Genomic DNA, 7,370 nt, shown 5'->3' on the forward strand with positions numbered 1-7,370 from the left:
ATATATATATATATATATATATATATATATATATATATATACCTAGAGATACCTAAGCTACTAATGTAGCAGGTTTGCACTCTAGACTATACATGTCAAAAGTACAAAATGTTTGACATCCAATAGCTGATGATTAATAATTCAATGTGCTCTAGTGGTGTTTTTAAACAAAACAAACTTTAACTTATCCATTAGTCCCCCTCCACCCCACCTCTCAATTAAACAACCCAATTTTACCATAATATATATTAAAACAATTCCTCACCTAACAAGCAGATCAATTACCAATCTTGGGTAATTTATAATAAATACTGGTAAGACATTTTATTATTCCTTTATTGTTATTCTTAGAATTTTCAACTTAATGGTTTTTGCCAGAGGGTACTGAGGTTAAACTTATGTACCCTAAAATCTTGGAAATTAATATATATATTTATTATTGTTTAGATAAATGATAGTAAAAGAACTGCTGTTTATAAATGGTCATGTGCTTCAAATGCAATGTCCCAAATCTAATTTCAAAACATTTCAAACCCATAACCACCTAGATGAGGCACTTATGTCTGTTTTGTTTTTATTACCTACCCTAAATATGATTTTTCTTTTGGAGACAGTAGTTTTGTTTTTCATCATTATTTTATACCCCAAATTTTAGCAAAGCATAGGCATTTTTCTTCTTCCACATGTCATCATATATGTAGCTTTGTGCAACTTTCTAATAGAAATCAATTAACATCATCGAAGTTAAATACATTGTTTACTACTTTTCTTAATTTACTGCTATACTTTTTAATTTTATTCTTTGTTTAGTCACACTGATTTTGTTTCCTGTTAAAAAAAAAATTCCTAAAATTAAATTAAACTTTAAATTAATACAACAATATGTAATTAAGTTACAGACTAATGTACTTCTTCACATAGATGTGAAATACTTAACATGTTTGTTTTTATATATTTCAGCAACTGGACCAATGGATGTGGAGTCATTGATTAGATGTCGAAAATGAGATTCTGAAGACAAACTATTAAACAAATTACATTGCATCTTGATATTGAGAACAGAATGATAAAAATAATAGAACAGTTTCAACTGATATGTGAAAGAAAAACTGGGGCAGTGGGTGAAATTGCTGCTGAAAATGAAACACTTTCAACAATTTCATTTAATACAATATTTTATTGTTTTTTGTGTGTGACATATTGCTGCTAACGAGTAATTCAGACTTCCAAGACTTGGGATTCAGTTTGACACCACCCATCAAATGGTAATCCTTAATTGCTCAGTTGACTGTACAAGTTTAGAGGATTTGGAGATGGATGCCACAGAAAGATACATTTTTGAATAAATATATTTACCTGTACCAGACTGCATGAGGATTAGTATGTAAAGACCCTCTCTTTGAGAAAAAAGAAAATCTTAGGAAGTATTCTCATAATAAATATTAAACAAATTATGCGAATGCAATCTGTGGTTTAGTTTCATGTTATATATATATATATATATATATATATATATATATATATATATATAATTTTGCCTCTTTTTTTTTTTTAATATATACATTTTTTAAATTAAATTTTTATGTTGTATTATTATTATTGTTCTGTAGGCATGGGTTGTCTTATAATATTTATTACTATTTTTTATCTGCCTATGCCTCTAGAACAGAAAAAGCTTTGTGAGTACATTTTGTGTGACAGTAGGATAACTAATGGGGGGGGGGGGGGAGATTGGGTTGTGGGGGCCAGAAGCTTCAAGTTTGATTCCCAACAGTTGTTGCCGCAACACATAAGTTTATAATTTATTTAAACACTGTGTTGTACTGGCTTAATTGGCAAATATTTTACAGGCTGTTCAACAATTCTACTTTTTGGTCTTTGTTCTATTTTTCCTACTTTTTCTTCAGAATACTGAGTTTTTCTTACTTTTTTGTTTAAAAATGCCACGAATTGCTGTTAAAGTGTGCATATTCCTTGTGTTATAAAAGTCATCAGTTATGGGAATTATTTTAATTTTTCTTGGCAGCAAGATATATCTCTCAGTTTGTGGCACCATATAATCTCAACATATTAAAATTACACCCTCAAAGCCAACATATTTTCCAATGATTAACATGATTATAATGTACAATGTGTGTGTATAACTTCAGAATCTATAATACATTATAGAAAACTTAAATTAATCATGTTAACTCTGTTTTACTGTGCATCAGCATTCCTATGCATGTAAATATGTATATTAATTAATAGTGTACAGTAATTTGAAATAACTATAACGTGACCGTTACATAAGATTCACATAATTTTTGATAGAACACAAAATACATATACAAATTGAGCACCACAAAAAATTGTGTTTTCTCAATATGAGCATGAATAATGTCGCTACGTACTGTTTCTGTCCTACTTTTGTTCTACGTTTTCCTACTTTTGTCTTACATTTTCTATATTTTCATTCCTAATTGTGTCCAACTTTTTCAAAAGGGTGTGCTGGACAGCCTGATTTTATAAAGTGGGGTTGGGGCACCCAAACGTAAACAGCCCTAATATGTCTTGGCCAATATGTTAGTATACATAACTGGAGGCCCAAAGATGTGGTCCCCACCAACTCACCCTCTGGCTATGCCAGTTGTGATTTAAAAAAAAAAAAAATTTCGTGTATGGCTTTGGTTTCATAAATAGCGCAAGTGCCGTATATCGGTTGGTTCAAGCAGTGCAGTTATGTAAGAATACACCCACATAAACTTCGCAATCCCACAATCTAAATCACTGCTTGCATAATTTTTGCACATGCAACTGTATCCTGCTATAGTTTTGTAACCTTTCGTGCATAACATTATAATAGCATTCCCCCACGCCGTGTATTTTAATGTTACTGCTCACGCCCCGCCCCCCTCCACTTTGAAAAAAAAAAAAAAAAAAAAAACATTTGACGCAACCCGACCGAAAATAAAGACGTCACGGTTTTAAACAAGTCGAGGCCGGATCGTCGCCGCGCCTTCTAGGCCCTATTCACTTGTTCCTCGGCATATCGGGATTCCATAAATATAAAAGTCGAACAACAACAACACAAATTAAGATGAAAAAGAAGAAGAAAAACGAAACAAACAAGACATTTTAATTTGTCAGTTCTGACAAAAGTTAGCATACGGTAGGATGTTTTAAATCATCTTTTGCTTGCATTCGACGTTCGTCACTTCCGGTTCTTGTGCTTCGATATACTGAAGTAAAAATGGTTTCGTCGATTTAAATCACGTTGTCATCGTAAATGTACCCTGTAATGAAACACTTGAATGCCTCCTCTTGTCGGCTTTTTAATTAAACAACGATATTTCTAAATACATTAAGGCGAAAACTTAATCGGCAGATCGGTTGATTTTGCTATCGACCTATGCGAATTGGCAGCCATTATTGAAAGTTTGTCTAACCTTGCATCACGTGTGACGGGGGGCGTGGTTAACTCGTCATACGGAGGGGTCAATTGTTCCCGTGCATAAAAAGGATGAAACTAATGGCCCAAGTAATTTTCGAGGCATTAGCCTGCTACGTCATCTTGGCAAACTATTTACTTCTGTTCTCAACAATAGATTACTTAAGTGGTCAGAAATGTACAATATAGTAACTGATGTTCAATTTGGTTTTAAACCATTCTCCAGAAAGGAAGACTTTATTGTGCATTTGTGGATTTTTCTAAAGCTTTTGACTCGGTACAAATTACTAAAAGTCGGAATCCGGGGTAAACTCCTTAATACAATAAGATCTTTATATAAAAATCTTAAGTCATGTCATGTGTAACATTAAATGGTAAATTAACAGAGTACTTCACCAGCTATCTTGGCCTAGTACAAGCGGAGGTAATTTCGCCAATTGTGTTTAATCTATTTGTCAATGATTGTGAGATGCATTTTGTACAGAACAGCGTTGAACCATACTATTTCCAAGAACTCAGTCTTTTTATTTTAATGTATGTACACGTTATGGTTTTATTTGCCGAGTCAGACGATGGCCTGCAACATTCACTGGATAATTTGTGCATATACTGCATTAAATGGAAAGTGTCTGTTGATGTTTAAAAAAATAAAAAAATTATGGTATTTCGAAATAGAGGTGCATATATGACGCCGCACTCCGCATTGGTTTCACGCTGGCTTATCTAGGTCAAAAACAAAGCCAGCATTTTGAAAGTGGGACACTTTTGACGGGCTCGTACCCATTAGAAGAAGTTTGCTCACTGAGCGCAGACCTAATTAAATTCAATGGTTAAGTAACGTTTTAACACAGGCTTTTTCACTGTCAACACATTTGTATTTTAATAAAACGGCGATCGCAAGCCAGTTCGCTCAGAATATGGAACTTTAACCATTTTTCTACCCGAAAATAGTTTTGTTATATTTTTCTTATTGATTTTTCCACCGTCATTTTTCATGTTTTTAAATCGTTTCAATTTCATTCCTAATGGAAAAGCTTGAGGATTCCCTGCTAAAATCGGGGACTCGAAGGGATTCCCCGAGTCAAGCATTTTGACAGGAGGCGGTTTCATCCCAGTTCGCTAGCCAATTAATGCCTGAGATACTTGCCGAGCTATCAGTGTAAATATTTTTTTGACTGGTGCAGATTATAATCCATCATTTTTTTTATTGAAAAAAAGTGAAGTTTACGAACTTTCTTACTCTCACCGCATGCGCACTCCATATGTCTGTTGTTGCGAACTTAGTGAAAACGTCAAAGTTTGTAAACAAATGTATCAATTTCTCGATTTTATGGGCTCATTTGACTTTGGGATTGATTGTAGATTATGCTAAATGTGTAATATTTGTAATTTTTGTCTTATAAACGACACGAAGGTGTTTTTTGTGTGTCTTTTGTCCGGTAAACATCTGACATGTGTGGGCTGTCCCATTGCTGCTGATGCAAGGTGTGGATGAGTTGTGTGTTCTGTGCATTTCGTTGGCCTATACCACAAACAGCTAGCAGTCTTGAGTAGGGTTTTTTTCCTTTATTATTTTAGTTAGGATCGACGTTTTGGAAATAAAGACAAAAAAAAAAAAAAATTCTGTGAATTTAAATAAATTATTTCAAAAATTAAAAAAATAGCGAAAGAAAAATATTTTTTTTAGACAATTTTCGATTTTTGAGCAATTTTCCACGGTCATTTTTATAACCATAACAACCACAAACTTCAATTAAAATTACTATGTTGTAGACATATCTTACAATTTAAGGTGTTTGTGTTTTGAAGATTTTGACGAAAACGCGATATTTGACATTTTGTGTGAAATTCATGAAACTCAACCCTCCTAAACTGACAAATTTTAATACGTTGTATGAATTCTTTATTTATTGCAAAGGAGTAAAGATAAACTATTATACTATAAATTTCGTTAAAAACAAATCCGTTTTACTTTGTTTTGTTTTTTCTTGATTATTTTAGTTTGGGACGACATATAGTCAAAAAAGGAAAAAAGTTTTGGAAATTTTAAAAAAGAACTATTGTTTATTTTAATTTAAATTAAATTATTTCAAAACTTAAAAAAATAGGAGCAATTTTTTTTTAGAAGTAAAGTTATTGCTGAAAACGTAGGTGCCGATTGCCGTGACGCGAATGATAGTGAAGTGTGCAAGAGTCAGGTGAACTATAATTATTTCAGTTTGCATGTCAGTCTGAAAGAAAGAACAAACTACATGTAATTGTAAACTGAAATAAACAAAATAAAACATTATGTACAGATTAAAATGTCCCTGTTACACAAACAATCAACTCCGAGTGTCAACGTGCAACAGTATTGTCCTGTAGTGCACAGGTAAATATTGTATGATTACACCCCTTCTCTGTAATGGTCTAGTCCAGACAATCAAATAACTAGTCTATATTTAGACGGATGTGCGTCATAAATGATTTTTTAATCTAAAAATAGACCGCCACGCCAGCAAACTTCTAATGGATCTCGGTTTTCATTGGCTTATCACAAGTATAGAATTCTCCAACGAGATCACGTGAGATTTCGCAATTTTTGAACAAATTTAACTGTCTTGATTGAGGGGTCGTCTCATATCTCCAAAACATATTTATATCCATAGAGGCATGGTACAATGCCTTTCCAGGGGTCGGTGAGTGGGGGATTTGCCTTGATATTTTGACAGTGGCCAGCTGTTGAAATACGCGTTACATGTAAGGGGGTGTTACTAATTACGTAACGCTCTAGGGGTAGAGAAAAAGGGTACTGTGTTCGATTTACGTAACATTTTTCAAGACTATATGTTATTTTTATTAATTACCTAGACCAAAAAAGGTATTTTTTTTGGAAATGCGCGGTCAGTCTAGGATCGATCCCCATCGGCGGGTATACAAAAAGACCATGGTATGTGTTATAATGTCTGTGAGATGGTACATATAAACGATCCCTTGCTAAACAAAATGTAGCGGGTTTTCAAGTCGCATGTGCAGGGATTTCAGCGGGGTTAGGGTTATAGACTGTGTTGAGCGAAGTTTATATGGGGCCATGCTCCCCCCAAAAATACATTTCAATTTTGATTAAGCTTGGGCAAGTAAGGGTTTCGACCTCCAATACCCTCCCCCTGCACATGCACCCGATTCCTCTGTAAGATTATATGTCAAAATTACCAAATGTTAGACATCCAACAGCAGATGGAAGGAAGGATAGGATATGTTTTATTTAACGACGCATTCAACACATTTTATTTACGGTTGTATAGATCGGATGATTATTAAATTAATATGCTTTATCTTTGATGTCGTTAAACAACCCCCCCCCCCCCCTAACTTTACCCTTTCCAAACGAAATAATATTTATTTGAATTTGTCGATTTTAACACGTAAAATTAAGAAGTGAAAACGTTCATGGTCTACTTTAGTATATTTTATTTTAAAAATATATACATGATTAATGTGTTACTAGTATACAAACCAAACTTTGAAAGTTCTACTAACACTTTATAAAATATCAATTCTGAAATAGGAAGGTACGACTGTCGATAATACGTTGTTAAGATCAAACCGGTTTTAACTAAAGACTCTAGTACCGTATCCTCAACCGAACGTTCTTCGTACAGCGCAAGATTTCTCTTTTAATTTTTTGAGACGAACCCTACAATTTGAAATCGGCAAACGCACATGTTAACTGAAACTGACAACAGGCTGTCGTTTGTGCTTTGCCGAGCTATGGCGACACAGGCGACGAATCAAGCGTATACGTTTGACGATATCCGTTCATAGCGAACATACACAACTTTTTTAAAAGTGCATTTGAGCTTGTATTTCACATTTGTACATGATGTTATAATATGGTAACCAGAGAATGTAACTTTAAGGTCACTAGGCTACATGAAAAATATATGTTTCTTAAATATGC

The sequence above is a fragment of the Gigantopelta aegis genome, chromosome 4 (assembly GCF_016097555.1).
Source record: "Gigantopelta aegis isolate Gae_Host chromosome 4, Gae_host_genome, whole genome shotgun sequence".
Taxonomy (NCBI): domain Eukaryota; kingdom Metazoa; phylum Mollusca; class Gastropoda; order Neomphalida; family Peltospiridae; genus Gigantopelta; species Gigantopelta aegis.